General features: G+C 45.9%; 1 protein-coding gene and 1 long non-coding RNA gene across 2 annotated transcripts in view; one reads left to right on the top strand and one right to left on the bottom strand.

Moving 5' to 3' along the window:
• Positions 1 to 17,983, top strand: part of SYNE1 (spectrin repeat containing nuclear envelope protein 1) — a 672,549-nt gene that overhangs the window by 13,032 nt on the left and 641,534 nt on the right. The window lies entirely within an intron of this gene.
• The window catches only part of LOC142296221 (uncharacterized), a 185,966-nt gene that overhangs the window by 47,172 nt on the left and 120,811 nt on the right, over positions 1 to 17,983 (bottom strand). The gene's annotated exons all lie outside the window — the stretch shown is intronic.

Genomic DNA, 17,983 nt, shown 5'->3' with positions numbered 1-17,983 from the left:
AGCAAAACCTATGGGCGAAAAAAATCCTGTGCGCACTAGGCAGAATTTGACAGCTGCATGTTTTGGTGCGGGAATCCCGCAGCAAAAACAATTGCATGTCAATTCTTTTCCGCACGTCGCTGCGGGATTTCACTCCATTGACTCCAATGTTAATCATGAAATCCCGCAGGGAATAACGCAGGCAGCAAATTCTGTGCGGTTCACTGCGTTTTCCTGCGTTATTCCCTGCGGTATTTCGCGGTTTACCTCCGGTAATGTACATCGCCTGTCTGCGGTTTTGCAGGAAAGTGATGTCATTACAGGAAGAGGAAGCCGTGCAGAGAGTAAACACACACAGATCACACACACACAGACATAGAACACAGACACATAGAACACACATAGAAAGAAAACGGAAATATTGAAAAAAAAGAACGTGAGCTCCGCTGTATATTTACCGTCCAGCCGAGGTAAGCACACAGCGGCGGCCCGGTATTCTCAGGCTGGGGAGGGAGAGGGGCAGGGTTAATTTCCCCCGCCTCACTCCCCCTCCCGCAGCCGAGAATATCAGCCGCAGCCGCCCCGGGACTGTCGCATGCATTATGCGGCAGCATCAGCGTGTCCTCGGCTCTTCCTGCTGCCGTGCAGCAGTGGCAGCAGGGTAATACAAGGGGTTAATGGTGGTGGATCACCGCCATTAACTCCAGGCTTGATCATGGCAGCGTCTATGTGACAGCTGACATGATCAACCCGTAAGTAAAGTGAATAAAACACAGACACCGAAAAATCCTTTATTTTAAATAAAACAAACAAGCCTCGTTCACCATTTTATTAACCCCTCCCGCACCAAAGCTCCGGCGTAATCCACAGGTCCAGCATAATCCACAGCTCCGGCGCTGCTTACATCCAGCCGCGACTGTCACAGACAGAGCGCTGAATGAATGCAGCAGACAGCAGAGGTAATTACCGGTCATTTCCCACGGCCGGTAATGTGAACTCACTGCCGACCGTGGGAAATGTAGCGATCTGTCCTCTATCTATCTATCTATCCTTCTATCTATCCCTCTATCTGTCTGTCTATCCCTCTATCTATCCCTCTATCTATTCTTCTGTCTATTTATCTTTCTCAGAATTAAATGACTTTTTTTTTTTTTTTAAATGTGCTTTATTGCATTGAATGCAATAAAGCACATCCCAACCCGCATGCGGCAAAACCGCGGCAATACCGCGAACAATACCGCGGTGAAGCCGCGGCAAACCACATGCGGTTTTCGGGTGCGGTTTGCCGCGGTTTTTTACCGCGGGTGCGGTAATCTTTGAGAGCATGCGGAATTTTCTCAAGAAAATTCCATTTCCCAGTGCGCACATAGCCTAAGGCTTCAAATCAATGCAATGCTAACCAAACTGGATATGGAGGGGTACATTGCCCGCCTAGAGTCTGTTTGTAAGACTGAAATTCGCTCTTTGAAGGAGGGAATAACCTCACTGACTAACTCCGTGCGGGCCCTTGAATCATCCACCCAGGATCTATACTCTCAGCAAAGCTCACAACAACAGCTTATAGATCAGCAGTTTCAACAGATCCACCTCTTGTTTGACATGATAGAAGATGCTGAAAACCGCAACAGACGAAATAATGTACGAATTTGTGGTTTGCCAGAGTCAGTCGGGCCTCAGGATTTGATCTCTACACTGCAGAGGATGTTTAACTCCTTGCTGGAACGTCCCCTTGAAACACGCATTGAGATAGACATAGCACATCGTGCACTGGGTCCTAGAAACCCGGATCCGGAGAGGCCAAGGGACATTATCTGCAGGGTACACTTCTTCCAGATCAAGGAGAATATTATGAGAAAAGCAAGAGATAAAGGTACCCTTGATTTTAAAGGAACTCCCATACAACTCCTGGCGGATCTTTCCCGATCAACACTTGCAAAAAGGAGGGCCCTGAGACCCCTACTGGAGGTTCTACGCAACAAAAACAATGCTTATTCCTGGGGCTATCCTTTTCAACTACAAGTCAGGAAGGGCCCCAATCTGATCATATTGAGATCTCCAGCTGACCTGCCAGACTTTCTTTCGGCTCTGGATCTTCCTGGGATAAAGCTGTTGGACTGGCCATATACTGCACCTCCGCCCCAGAGAGGGGTTCATCGTGGAGGTTCCTTCCCCTCTGATCAACACTGTACTCAGCGACAAAGGCCTCAGAGGTTGCCGAGAATCTCACCGGCGAAGACTTGAACTCTCGGGACTTCTAGGGTATAAGCGTTGTTTGGGGAGAGGAATGAAGTTCGTTATGGCCTAGTCTGATGCCTAACCAATGTTGCCCTGTGTCCGTCCCCTCCTCCCCCCCTTTCCCCCCCCTCCCCTCCAGGGGAGGCCTTTATTCAACAGGGAACCAGACTCAAAAGGGATAGAGCCTGCGAAATAGATTACTGACTTCCATTCAACACCTAGAACAGACCCATAAACGGACTCATGACCCTCAGATTTTGGCAGCCTTGCTCAAGGCTAGACTGGATCTGGGGTCCCTCTTGGATGCAGCGTCTGCCCGTCATCGAGATAGAGGTGGGAGATTTATGTACGAATTCTCCAACAAGCCAGGCAGAGCTCTGGCTAGGTTTCTTAATCCTTGCCTTCCCTCTACATTTATCCCCACCATTAAATCACCTTCTGGCCATTCAGCACATAAACCTCATGAAATAGCAGATGTATTTCGAGACTATTATGACGGTTTATATAACCTAGGTGGCCCAGTGGCGGACATGTCCCCAACAAATTTCCAAGCAAAAGTTGACGACTATGTTGATGGTACCCCTCTCCCCCCACTGAACCATACGGACTCTCTCATGCTAGATGATCCTTTTAGCGAACAGGAGGTCACTGAGGTTATTAAGGGTCTGGCCAATGGTAGGAGACCTGGTCCAGATGGATTTCTGGCCAATTTTTCTAAGCAGTTTGCCTTGGAGCTGACGCCCTTCCTGACTAGGACCTTTAACTCCATATCTTCAGCTTGCCCCTTTGCTGCACAAACCCTTGCGGCTACCATAACGGTGATTCCCAAGCCTGGAAAGGACCCGTGTTATGCTCCAACTACCGTCCTATCTCTCTCATGGGGGTAGATGTCAAGATTTTCGCCAAACTAATAGCCAGCCGGTTGTCCCCGCTATTGCCTGCCTCAATCCATACTGACCAAACAGGGTTTGTCCAGGGTAGAGAGGCGCGCGACAACACTATTAAAACTCTGCTTCTGACCTCCCATATGTACAGACAAGGAACTCCAGCCTGCCTCCTATCGATCGATGGCGAGAAGGCATTCGATCATCTTAATTGGACCTTTTTACGCTCATCCTTGAGGCAGCTGGGAATCGGTCAAACCATGTTAGAGAGAATTTTTGCCCTGTATCATAAGCCCTCAGCACGAGTCCGAGCCAACAATACTTTATCCTCTCCCCTGCAAATATCTAATGGCACTAGACAGGGGTGCCCTCTTTCACCCCTTCTATATGTTATAGCCATGGAGCATTTGGCTATATCTCTCCGAAACTCCCCCGATATAAAGGGCTTTGACGTAGGTCAGAAATATTATAAACTTGCCTTATACGGTGATGACCTTCTTCTGTATCTTACGAACCCGGAAATCGCTTTCCCAATTCTTATTCAAGAATTCCAACGCTTTGGCATAGTTTCTAACTTCAAAGTGAACTACTCAAAGACAGAGGCCCTTAATATTTCTCTTCCTACCACACAAGTCAATAGACTAAAATCCGCCTTCCCATTCAAATGGGAGATCCAATCTATCAAGTATCTTGGGATATCTGTTTCGGCCAATCCGGATGAGTTGTTTATGGCTAATTATTCCCCATTACTTAATAGAACTCTTGCTGATCTTAATAGATATAACCGGGGCTGACTTTCCTGGTTTGGCCGAATCAATGCCCTCAAGATGGACATACTCCCGAGGTTCCTCTATTTATTCCAAACAGTCCCGATAAAGGTCACCAAACAGTATTTCAGACAACTCCAAAGAGCATGTAGCAGGTTTGTTTGGGGGACGGGGAGACCTCGGATTAGATACGCCACACTGGTGAGACCTAAATCCAGGGGAGGCGCTGGTTTACCTGATTTTGAAAAGTACTACCAGAGTGTCCTCCTCACGAGGGTCTTGGATTGGAGATTTAACGATCTCAATAAACAATGGGTGGGTATTGAGTCCCATCTCTCCCCCTTCCCTCTGACACAGCTCTTATGGGCCCCCCTTCAGCAGAGGCCGGTGGTCTCGGGGTTTCAACCTCTGACTCAGGCACTCATGCTTTTCTGGGACAGACATCTGGAGACGTTAAACTTATCCCACGGACCGGGGAGTATGAGTTCACTTTTTAATAACTTAGACTTTCCCCCTGCAATGGAGAGATCTTCCTTCTTGTGTTGGGACTCCGCGGATGGAGTTACACTAGGACAGGTTGCCAGGAGACTGTCTGGAACGGCGTCTTTTGGGGCTCTGCAGGAGGCTTGCCCGGAGAGGAGGCTATCCTGGTTGGAATATATTCAATTGACCACATTCCTAAAAAAAAAACTCCCGGGGAATGCTCTATTATCCAAACCTACACACTTTGAGACCTTAATCTCATTAAATGCTGCACCGAAACATGCCATTGCATTGATATACAACCTCTTGTGTACAGCCCAGTATAAAGGTACCCCAACATATTTGGAGGCATGGCAAAGAGAACTCCAGATCACGTTGTCGGAACAGGACCATCTCAAAATCTTTACACTCTCTCATAAAATGTCCATTTCTTGTAGTGCACAGGAGAAACATTTTAAAATTCTTACACGCTGGTATAGATGCCCTGACGTACTGCATAAGATCTTCCCCACAGTACCAGATACCTGCTGGAGATGCGGAGTCGAAATTGGTACTATGAAACACATATGGTGGGATTGCTCCTTGTTAAGGACATTCTGGGATTCAATTTTTGAAGTATACTTTCAGATGTCGGGTATTCGGGTAGCCCCTACACCTCAAATAGCTTTGCTGTCCCTACTTCCTGGGTCTTTCTCTGTGACCAAAAGAGGTATCATGCGCTTCTTTCTAATCGCCGCTTGTATGATTATCCCAAGACATTGGAGGACAACTACAACCCCCTCTGTGAGGGAATTTTTGGAGGAGATGAATAGACTGGAACGTATGGAGTCCCTGATGGCAGACGATAGTGACAAATGGGATAAACATGCTAGCACCTGGTCTTCCTGGTTCCTCTTCCGAGAGACTCCAGGTTATACGTCTTGGCTCAGTTAGGGGGCTTTGCATGGGTCCTTCCTCCTACAGGTTCCTGTAGCTGATATTTGCAACATACATGGGGATTCGTTTATCTGTGCGGCGGAGCTCTCTGGACACCCGATCCACCCCTATCTATCCCTATCTCCCCCCCCCCTCCTCTCATACCCTCTTCTCTTTCCTGTATCTATCTTTTTCTTCCTTCTTATCTCTTACTGACCTGCACTCAGTCTTTATAGTTAATATAGTTATCCATAATATTGTTATAAGATGCCATACCATAATAAGGTCTAACCTAAGTTGATATGTTTTATCTGCTTTGTTTTCTTATTGGACTATTCTTATTCTTGTGAAAGTATTCTTATAGTACAGTATTATTTGACTGATCCAAATGTTTGGATTATTTTCAACTTCTGTACTACTACATCCTATATGTGTTATAAGCAGTACTCTGTTCATTTTACCTTTAAACTCAATAAAATTATTTACTGAAAATAAAAGGCTCATATCTATGGAGCGGTATGGCGGATTTAAAATACCAAAAAACAAAAATCTGAATACTTAGGAGAGCTGTGGGAAGAAAATAAGAGCAAAGACTGTCCAGCCAATTATCTATTGCTCTAATGCATCTAACATTGAAGATGCAACTTTGCAAAATATCTTTAGAAAATCTCTTGTGCTTATAGTTGTATTTTTTTGCAAGACTTTTTACCAGTTTTCTTTTTCTCCAAAAGATCTGTTGCTGGATAAAAATATTTAACAAATGCCGCCATTTTTTGTTTTCAGTGCAGCGTGCACTAGGTGATTTTTTGTGTTTTTCCTATACGTTTTTTTAGCTTGAACAATAAATACAACGTGCTGTATGATCAGGTTTCCTCTCAGGGCTTGGCATGTTAGTCCTTAACCTGTTACACGATAAGCTTTGTTTGTCATCTGTTGTATACGGAGTCAAATTTTGTATTCACTTAGTAGTTAGTTACCGGTAATAGAGTAAATGAGCAATGAATGCAAGTGAAAACATAGCTTTCATTTTTACATTGTGCAAGAGAAATATCAGTTACACGACCTGGAAAAAATAATGTTTAAAAAATATATATTTTGGCTATATTTTTTAGAATTAAAACTAGACAGTGAAATAGAGATATGGTTTACATCAGCTGCATAGATTGGAACTTGCAATAGATAGGTTTTGCCTGCCTGCCTTCTATTGGAAGGCTTTCTAGGCATGCTTTGTGACCTGTGCAGAGATCGTTGTGCAGAGAGGATAGAGGTGAGTTGAGACCATAACCTATTGTGAACAGTGGATCTTGTGTTACTCATGTGTAGGTGTTAGGGTATGTGCACACGTTGCTTTTTTTTCAGCGCGGAAAAAAACGCACCCTCTGGCAGAGGGGAGAATTGTAAACAATGCTTTTTTGAGAAAAAGGCATCGAAAACGCATGCGTTTTTCATGCGTTTTTCATGCGTTTTTCATGCTTTTTTCATGCGTTTTTCATGCATTTTTTTAGGTGCGTTTTTTAAGACTTGTCAGTGTTAATAAAGTTGGTTGAACACAGACCTTTGGAAAAAAAAACCTGTGATGTCATTTCCTTCTCCACATTCTGTTTGGATAAATGGGAGGGCTTGGAATGGAAGGAGCACCATTTGAATTTTTGAAAAGTTGAAATAAACTTCGCGTACCATGTCACATTAGCAGAGCCCCTTGGGTACCTATACGTCAGAAAACCCCCACAAGTGACCCCATTTTGGAATCTGCACCCCTCAAGGATTTTATTCAGGAGTATATTAAGCATTTTGAATCTACAGCTACTTCACCCAAAATGTTGCTGTAGCAACAATATTCTCACTTTTAGGCCCGTTTCACACGTCAGTGAAAAACACTGACGTTTTTCACTGGCGTGTAAAACATGCACATGTCCCTCCGTGTGCCGTGATTCACCGCACACGTGGGTTGTCTAAGTGCAATCCGGGCTCCGTTCTCCGTGGCCCGTGATTGCACTTAGAGATTAACTCACCTGCGCCCGCTCCCGCTCTCCATGGTGCTGATCGCTCACGCGGTGCAGCATCCGGCCGGCGCTGACCCCCGCAGCAGCTGCTTCCAGGTCGGCTGTGTCGCACATCATGAATATGCGCGACAATAATGAGCCGGCTCAGAAGCAGCCGGCAGAACGGGCTGCAGAGGACATCGCTGGACGCCGGGAGAGTAAAAATGATTTTTATTTTAAAAGCACTTTTTTTCTGGCACGTGTCTCACGGACCACACCACTGCGTGGTCCGTGGAACATCAGTGGTGCCAGAAAAAAATGGACATGTCTCCGTGCGGCAATCACGCACATGCGGGTACGCTGCACGGAGACACGTGCAGTGAAAAATCACTGATGTGTGATCAGACCCATTCATTATAATGGGTCTGCGTAAGTAAGTGATTCTGGTACGTTTAAAAAAAAGCACAAACGTCCCAGAATCACTGACGTGTGAAACAGGCCTAAGGCTATGTGGCCATGATCCAGCGACACGGCGTCCAGTACACAGTGTCAGCCTTCCTGCAGAGATGTGAGTGTTGTCCACGGGAGAACGCAGCTGCCCATGCCCACGATTTGGGTTCAGGCTGCTGTGGAGCTCTACGCTACCTGCAGAGAACACTCTCGTCTCCTCAGCATAAATTGACATGCTGAGGCTCGGGAAGCTGCGCCACCGGTCGGTTTATGCTGCGGAGAAAAGAAGCACAGTGGGCATGAGATTTCTAAAAATCCTTCCACTGTGCTTCTACTGCACAACGCAGCGTCATGGACGCAGGGAAAACAATCTGCGCCCAAAACGCTGCAAACCCCGATTGTGGGCATCCAGCCTAAAAAGCGTCAATGGAGGTCAAATATATATACAACGTCCCACCCCCCCCTGCATATTCTAAGCTGGCACCTTTAGTACCTTTCATGTGGCACTAAAGGGTGCCTAGCCTAGTTTTTATCACATAAACAAAAAAAAAATGGCGTGGGGTCCCCCCTATTTTTGATAGCCAGTCAGGGTAAAGCAGACAGCTGTAGCCTGCAAACCACAGCTGGCAGCTTCATCTTGTCTGGTGATCAATTTGGAGGGCTCCCCAGGTTTTTTTTTTTATTTATAAATAAAAATAATAAAAAAAAAATAACATGGGGTCCCCCCAAATTAGATCACCAGCCAAGGTGAAGCTGACAGCTGAGGTCTGGTATTCTCAGGGTGGGAAGAGCCATGGTTATTGGACTCTTCCCAGCCTAAAAATAGCAGGCCACAGCCGCTCCAGAAGTGGCGCATCCATTAGATGCGCCAATCCTGGCGCTTCGCCCCAACTCATCCCGCGCCCTGGTGCGTTGGCTAACGGGGTAATAAATGGGGTTGATACCAGATGTGTAATGTCACCTGGCATCAAGCCCAGCAATTAGTGATGTCACGGCGTCTATCAGACACCCGACATAACTAATTGACAGTAAACAAAAGCAAAAAAAGACAACAAAAAATTTTTTATTAGAAAAAACACTCCCCAAATCATTCCCTTGTTCTCCAATTTAATAAAAAAAATGGGTCCGCAGAAATCCATTTGGATGTCCCACGTCGGCTCTGGACCTTCTAGAATATGGGGGCACGTTCAGGTAACGTATCCCCCATTTTCTAGGAGGGCAGACCCTCCATTTGAGGAGAGTGGGTGCAAAAATCTGCACCCACTCTCCCCGGGTCACAGCTGCAGAGTGCCGAGCAGCCAGCACAGCTCTCTGAACACAGTGCTGGCTGTCAGCTGCTCTGCACATGTGACCGGCCGGCGTACACTGTGAAGGAGGAGGGGGCCGCGGGGGATCAGCGCTGCGACCGGACAGGTAAGGGGAATACCGGGGGGAATAGGGGGTGACCGGGCAGGGCCTGGGTGCATTTTTCTGTCGCATGTCTCAAGGCACATGCGACAGATAACATAGGAGCAGGGCGGCCGGTGCGCTACTGAGCGCGCGGCCATGTTGGATTTTCGGGAGGGGGGTCGGGGGTCGGGGCGGGCACTTTGGCGTCACCGGGGGCTTTGCCAGGAAGTGAGGTCAACAGGAAACCTCTTGACCTCACTTCCAGGTAAATGCCTGCGTTCTGGCGTGCCGACAAAGGCCGCGGACCGCAACAAAAAAGCAGGTCCATGCGGTGTAGCTGCGTTCTGACCCCACATCATTGATTTCAATGGGGGAGAGAACGCAGCCACAACGCACAAAAGAAGTGACATGCTGCTTTTCTTTCCGCACCGATTTTTGGCATCCAAAACGCTGCGGAAAGAAACGCAGCGTGTGCACTGATTTTTCAGCTTTCCCATACACTTTGCTGGGAAAGCTGAACGCATGCAATTTGCCACTGAAACGCTGCGGTTCAAAACGCAGTGTTTCCGCGGTAAAAAACGCAATGTGTGCACACAGCCTTAACCCTCTTTCCCCAAAAATAAGACCTACCTCTAAAATAAGCCCTAGTAGGATTTTGGGGCTTTTTTGAGTATGCTTGAAATATGAGCCCTACTCCAAAAATAAGCCCTAGTTGAGGTTCCATAAGGAAGTGGCCAAACAGCTAAAAAAGTTAAAGAATACTGCAGAACTCTTCATCAAAGAAAGCAGACATTTCCAAAATAAAGCAGAGACCTCTAGAAGAAAGCAGACAAAACAAAAATAAATCTGAAAACACCAAAAGAAAAGAAAATTCCCCCTCTACTCCTGAAAAAATTAAAATAAATCACACTTACCAGACCCCAAACAGTTAAAGTTGGCAAGTGCCAATGGTGGATGGGCCCTCACACAGAGATCTGCGTAGCTGTCAGGTCCCTCCTTGCTGCAACTGCATTACACTGCAGCTCTCACAAACAGATCGGGTACCAGTATCAGTCAGAACAAGTGATACTGCTTCCAGTCATCAGGGGGAGCCAACTGCTGTAGAACGCAGGGGGACCTGACAGCAAAGCAGATTTGTATGTGAGAGCCCATTCACTTAAAAAATAAGACCCAACGCAACTTTCAGAGCAAAAAATAATATTAGACACTATCTTATTTTCTGAAAAAGATGTAAAAGACGTTATTTCTCATTGTTCCTACCTGAGGTGGTAATGAGATGACTGCTAAAAAGTGATTTTTAGAGAAGAGGATGCATCAGCATAAATTAAGTGGGGAAAATGAAAATTGCAATATTTCAGATTTGTTTTAATATTTTAAGTGGACATATTAAAAAAAGGTTTAACATAAAATCTTGATTTAACAAGAGATGAAGAGACCCTCCAGCATCTAACTGGTACAATCTCCCTCTGATTAGTAATAGGGAGAAAGCTGTCAGTCAGCCTTTGGAGGGAAGACGAGCATGCTTGTCATGAATGTTAAGGCCGCTTTACACACTGCGATATCGGTACCGATATCGCCAGCATGCGTACCCGCCCCCATCGGTTGTGCGACATTTGCAAATCTCTGCCTGTGTCGCACAACATCGCCCGGACCCGTCACACGGACTTACCTTCCCTGCGACGTCGCTGTGACCATCGAACCGCCTCCTTTCTAAGGGGGCGGTTCGTTCAGCGTCACAGCGACGTCACAGCAGCGTCACTGAACCGCCGCCCAATAGAAGCGGAGGGGCGGAGATGAGCGGGACGAACATCCCGCCCACCTCCTTCCTTCCGCATTGTGGCCGGGAGGCAGGTAAGGAGAGGTTCCTCGTTCCTGCAGTGTCACACGGAGCGATGTGTGCTGCCGCAGGAACGAGGAACAACTTCGTTACTGCTGCAGTAACGATATTTGAGAATGGACCCCCATGTCACCGATGAGCGATTTTGCACGTTTTTGCGACGATGCAAAATCGCTCATAGGTGTCACACGCAACGGCATCGCTACAGCGGCCGGATGTGCGTCACAAAATCTGTGACCCCAACGAGATCGTGTAGCGATCTTGTAGCGTGTAAAGCCCGCTTTACTGAGCTCTTCCTGTACAACGGACTCCTAACTGTTTAAATACTGCAAAATTTGAGAACTTCTGAGAAATTGCTTCACGAATAGACAAGTGACAGACTGTTGTAATCCGCATGTCTGTCAGTACTTAACCCTTCAGGATCGTGTAACTTTTCTTTTTTTTTATTTTTACCTTCCAAAATTTATTTTTACCTATCCAAAATCCATAACTTGTGTTTTTTTCTTACTGTTGGCCTAGCTGCATGTTTTTTGCCGGACAAGTTATAGTTTTGCATGACATAATTCATTTTACTGGATCATACACTGAAATAATGAGAAAAAAATTCCAAGTGCGGTGAAATGGTGAAAAACATTCAATTTCAACCTTGTTTGTTTGGTTTTAACGCATTCATTGTGTGGGGTGGAGGCGCAACGAGGAGGGGGTCAGCTATGTAACCTCACAGACCATGGTGAAAAAAAATTGTAACGTTTCACCATTCTCCAAGTCTTGTAACATTTTTACTTTTCCATCAGTGGAGCTGTGTGAGGGCTTGTGTTTTATTATGTGAACTAATATTTTCATTGATACCATTTTGACGTTTTATTTTACTTTTGTTGGGAAGATGTGATGACCAAAAGCTGCAATTCCAGCATTTTGTCTATATGTTCTCAGCATTTGACAAATGATATATAGTGGAACCTTGGTTTACGAGAACAATCCGTTCTGGGAGTGTGCTTGTAAACCAAGTTACTCCCATAGGAAATCATTGCAATGCAGATAATTCGTTCTACAACTTGTGCAATGTCCCATTCTAGTCCTCTTTTGTGCCATTCCACACACGCACAAACACACACAAACGCACAAACAGGCACGCACAAACACATATTATGCTCACCTTACCTTCCGTTCCATCGCTAGCCTCCCGGTTCTTGTAGTTTGCTGCTGAAGGATGTATATTGGGTAACCATCGCAACGATGGAGGAAATTCCGCTGCCAGCATGCTGGCGTGAAAGGCATGACCCGCTTGCCTCTGATTGGTCAGCTCGCTGCCTTTGAGTAGTGGCTTTTTTTGAGTTATACCTGGCTCACTGTGATATAATTATTGAGGTGCACGGAGAAAGAAAGTTTCATACAAATAGAAATAGCTCCGGCACACTGATAAAAGGAATACGGGAACAAAATGCTTTGATGCTTCAAAATATTTATTAGTGCATATATCAAAAAAAGGTTCTGGACCAATCCAACGGTTCGACCGTACACTCGGTCTTTCTCGAGGAAAGGTTATCTAAGGGGAAATAGTGGTAAATGACTGGACTTCGTCGTTTGGATATTAGAGTGGGTTAGGAAAATTGGAGAACCTTATGCACTGTTGAAGAGACTAATGGACATGGCGATCCGCTTTTGTAGCAAGAATAATTGTATTAGTACTGTAACAACATGAGTTGATCTTGAACGCTATATGATCATAGTGAGCTCCGCTTTATACAGCTGAGAAGGAGTACATATCCTTGTATGCCGCACAGATGCAAGTGATTCTGGATCAACTTCAGTGGTGGTTCAGGGTGTGAGCTGTAAGACCACTGGCGTGCGACGTCCAGGCATTTACCACTATTTCCCCTTAGATAACCTTTCCTCGAGAAAGACCGAGTGTACGGTCGAACCGTTGGATTGGTCCAGAACCTTTTTTTGATATATGCACTAATAAATATTTTGAAGCATCAAAGCATTTTGTTCCCGTATTCCTTTTATCAGTGTGCCAGAGCTATCTCTATTTGAGTAGTGGCTGACAGCGGAAGTTCCTACCTCGTCGCGATGGATACCCGATATACATCCTGTAGCGGCTAACTACAAGAACCGGGAGGCCGGCGATAGAATGGAAGGTAAGGTGAGCATAATATGTGTGTGTGCGTACGTGTTTGTGTGTGTTTGTGTGTGTTTGTGTGGACTGCAAGAGCGGATTAGAGCGCGGTGGAAGTACGAAACATGAAGTGTGTGCGGTGAGTATTTGCTCGTACGGCAAAGCTTTCTCGTAAACCGAGTTACAAATTTACAGCAAGCTTTGCTCATATAGCGAAATACTCGCAAACCGGGTTATTTTAGACTTTTCACTTTATTTTTTAGTCTTTTTAAGGGACTTGAACCATTGACGGTCCAATTGCTTATACTGTATTATATATTGTAACCATGGTATTTCAGTATATAGTGAATATTATGGTCTCCTTGAAGCTCAGCCTATACCTGAACTTCAGAGGAGGACCAAGATGTAGTGACGGGGCTGTTAGAGACAGATGATAGCTATTTAATATAGCCGGCATCAGCGTGTGGAGGGAGCCCAGTTGCTTAACCCCCTTCACACCTTGGAGCCCATTGATGGCAATGCGATTTGGCCCATATGTGCAAGGGATTAAAGCATACCTGTTAGTTCAGTCAGATTTTCTGTCTTGTGTGTGTACATGAGAAATAACGCTATATTTAGCAACTTATATCTTGCATTTTTCACCAATTTTCCCTTTTGCAGGCTTTATCTCCTAGTTTCATTTGTTTGGCAGCTGGTGGTTGCCCTTAAAACTGTATAACTTGGGTCAAACGTTTTGGATATCCTTCCACAAGCTTCTCACAATAGCTGGTAGGAATTTGGGCCCATTCTTCCTCACAGAACTGGTGTAACTGAGCCATGTTTGTAGGTCACCTTGATTGCACCTGCTTTTTTAGCTTTGCCCATAAAATTTCAATAGGACTTAGATCAGGGCCTTGTGATGGCCATTACAAAACATTGACTTTGTTATCTTTAAAGAAACCTGTCAGGTCCAATATGCACCAAGAACCACAAACAGTTCTGGGAGCATATTGCTAATTCCTGCCTAACCATCCCTGTATACACTAGCATAGAGAAAGAAAGATCTTTAGAAAACGTATTTGTAAAGATCTTTTATTGTATGCTAATGAGCGAGTGGACTAGTCCCCTGGCGTTAGTTTCCCTGGCTAGTCACCACCATTAGCATGTTAGTATGCCCCTGTGTGTGTGCTAACATGCTAATGAATTCGCAGCGTCAGAGGATGATCTCACTCACTCCTCCAGCTGCCATCGCCGCCCGACACTGGATTTCAGTAATAAGCACTATAAGGCCGGGTGTACGCGTCCTGGCTTCAAACCGAAGTATTGTGTATGACCGAAACTCCGGGGTCATGCGCACTGAGCCAAAATTCAGTGTCGGGCGGCGATGGCAGCCGGAGAGGTGAGTGAGATCATCCTTTGATGCTGCGCATTCATTAGCGTGTTAGCACGCCCACAGGGGCGTACTAACATGCTAATGGAGCCAACTAGCCAGGGGAATTAACGCCCAGGGGCCTAGTTGCTGGCCTCATTAGCATACGATAAAAGATCTTTAGAAATACTTTTTCTAAAGATCCCTTTATCTATGCTAGTGTATACAGGGACAGTTAGGCAGGGATTAGCAATATGCACAGGACTGCTCGTGGCTCTGGGTGCATATTGCACCTGACAGTTTCCCTTTAAGCCCCTTTGTAACCAGTTTGGTAGTACCCATTTTCACCCAAGCTTTAAGTTCCTGGCTGATGACTTGAGATGTTACTTCAGTATTGCCACATAATCATCTTTCCTCATGTTGCCATCTATTTTGTGAAGTGCACCAGTCCCTCCTGCAGCAAAACAACCCCACAACATGATGCTACCCCTGTGTTTCACAGTTGGGGTGATGCTCTTAGGCTTTAAAGATTCTCCCTTTTTCCTCCAAACGTAACGATGGTCATTATGGCCAAACAGTTCAATTTTAGTTTCGTCAGACCACAGGACATGTCTCCAAAAATTAATGTCTTTGTTCCTGTGTGCATTTGCAAACATTAAACTGGCTTTTTCATGTTTATTTTGGAGTAATGGCTTCTTCCTGGCAGAGTGGCCTTTCAGCCCATGTTGATACAGTGCTTGTTTCACTGTGGTTAACAAACTTACCAGTTTCCGCCAGCATCTTCTTGCTTTTGTTTTTGGGTTGATATGCACATGTCTGACCAAACCACGTTCATCTGTGGTACACAGTCTCCTTCCTCATGGCTGGACATTCCCATCTTGTTTGTAGTTGTGTGTAATTGTTTGTACAGATAAACGAGGCATCTTCAGGTATCTGGAAATTGCACCCAAGGATAAACCAGACTTTTGCAAGTCCACAATTCTCTTCCTGAGATCTTGGCTGATTTTTTTTTACTTTCCCATGATGTTAAACAAAGAAGCAGTGTGTTTCAGGCGTGCATTAAAATACATCCACAGGTGTGTCTCTAATTAACTCAGCTGTTGCCAATAAACCTATCAGAACATTCCAAAGACATGACATCATCATATGGGCTGTCCCATATTGTTTAAAGGCACAGTATTCTTAGTGTATGTAATTTTTGACTTTGCAGAAAGTAATAAAAATGCCTTGAAATCTCTCTCCCTCTCTTTCTCTCTCTCTCTTTCTCTCTTTCTTTCTCTCTCTCTCTTTCTCTCTCTCTCTCTCTCTCATTATTCTGATTATCTGGCTTTTGGCAAATATGAATAGCTTTAGTTCCTAATTGACCTAAAACAGGAAGAGTTTATTCTGAGTTCATGTCAGATAGTGAGAAAAACATGCATGCGTGCCTTTTTAGATAGTGTATATAAAGTTTTAGTTTCAACTGTATATCACAGTTTCTTATATTCACTTAATTATTGATTTATGCAACGTGTGTTCAAATGACAGCAACCTAACAAGTGTTCCTTTAATAATAGAGTTAATAAAAACAATTCCTGAGTTTTTCAAAATGTTTAAAAGAAATCTGTAACAAAGTTTTTGCTAACTCATCTGAGATCAGCATGATGTGGATCAACTATATGTGATTTACAAGGCTGCTTTATGCAGTGTTGCTAAAATCACTGTTTTACCCCCTGCGGATTTACCCGTTCTCTGAATGCTGAGCTCTGTATAACCTCGCTCACACCACTGATTGGAACTGTGTACACTGTGCATAGGCACAAAGCTGCAAATTAGTGGTTATACAGAGCTCATGAATATGGCGGACTACATGGCAGCAGGTTTACTAGTCCTCTAGTGATAATCTCCTGCTGATAAAACAGTCATTGTTAGCAAAACTAAAACAAGCAGCCCAATAAATGACACAGCGCTGGATTAGGGTCTCCGTCTCTACATTTTGCAGTTCTCAGATTAGTCAAAACCTATGTTAAAAACAAATGAGCAAATATCCTGCATTAAGAAAATAAATAGTAATAGTATATACAGACATCATTGGGTACTTCATCAAAATAGCGTAAAATTAATCGCACTGCAACGAGGTGTACCCAATCAGGATGGACCCTAACTCTTGTAGTTCACCTCCCTACGTGCCAGCAGGCCTCAAAATAGACAGGGGCAGAGCAGGACACACACCTGACTGTTTCAACCCCTGTCTGTCTTTTTATTCTAGGTTTTGCCTGTTAATGGCTACAGTGTGAATGTGCACCTGTGACGCCCTGGCAAAACCAGGTAGTCACACATAGGCCCCTGCACAACACCCTTCCCTCACTTATGAAACACACAGCCAACCTGAAACCCTAGTCACCCCCCTTAGGGAAAGACAGACACACCAGTGGGCGGGACCAGGCGGTTGGGCACGCCCACCCAGGGGTTTAGACAGCCCAGGGTGGGAAAACAAGCAGTCTAAGTCAGATTAAGTTTGTAGTTCAAGTTGAGAGGAGTGTGGGCTGGAGCTAGGTGTAGCTCCAGCAGAGGAAGTTCAAGTTGAATGGTGCCAGGGTAGGAGCCCTGGTGCCTTTGGCTAGGTGGTAGACGGTGGTCTCCGTCAGCAGGAGACGGGAAGACGGCTCGGCAGAACCGAGGTGGACCAGGACAGGGTTGTAGCCCGCCGGTACCGACACGGGGAACCGACCCGGAAATCGGAGCACAAAGGGGGGTACTCGGACCCTGAAGCCAGGACCGGAAACAAGCGGCCTGGTTAATTAACCAATTGAGGCCAGGACTAGAGGTCCTGTCCCATCCAAAGTCCCTCATAGAAGACAACAGCCCACCGATAGGGATAAGAGGTCACCGCCAGGGCCCATAGATCCCACGGGCCAGCGTCTGCGGGCACGGCTCCTTAGGCCACATCCAGCCGGGAGCGGAATCCTGAGTTCCAGACTAGGAAGTCCACCTTACACAAAGTCAGTGCAGAGGAAAAGGATAGAGACCACCAGCCCGAGTGGGAGATCCGAATGCAACCAGCCACGGCGCCGGCCACCAGCACCTTGGTTTACCAGAGACTCGTGTGATTTATTGACTGTGAGTAAATAAACATCCCCTTGCCGTCGCTATACCCTGCACAGAGGCACTGGGTCCCGGGGCAACCATCCCTACCCGCGGAGGGGTTAACATCCAGCTGCCACTACACCTCCCCCGGGTGCCCCATAACAGCAGCGGTGGTGTCCCAACTCACCACACACCGTGGGTGGCGTCACAAACTTAATACGGCCTAGCCGATACATCTACGTCCCCCTTTTTACTCGGCGTGCCCGTGCGACCCCCGGGTCCGGAGACCCTCGAGCCACCCCCTTAGGAGGTCCGGATTCGAGCAGCGGCGGCTGCTGGCACAGGGCGGCACACACCTACACTTTGCACTTATACCAGCAGGCATGATATATAGTATAGCTAAGCCGGAGACCAGTGCAATTGCGGATATGCTGTATTATATGACTGTAACAAGTCTCTGAAGCTGATGAGCATTTCTCAAGCTCTTGAGCTGGATCAGATGAAAGAGTTATATCTGCTTGTTAAACTT

This window comes from Anomaloglossus baeobatrachus, chromosome 3 (assembly GCF_048569485.1).
Source record: "Anomaloglossus baeobatrachus isolate aAnoBae1 chromosome 3, aAnoBae1.hap1, whole genome shotgun sequence".
Classification (NCBI taxonomy): Eukaryota; Metazoa; Chordata; class Amphibia; order Anura; family Aromobatidae; genus Anomaloglossus; species Anomaloglossus baeobatrachus.
The sequence above is the reverse complement of the archived record's forward strand: the minus strand, read 5'-3'. Positions and strand labels throughout refer to the sequence as shown.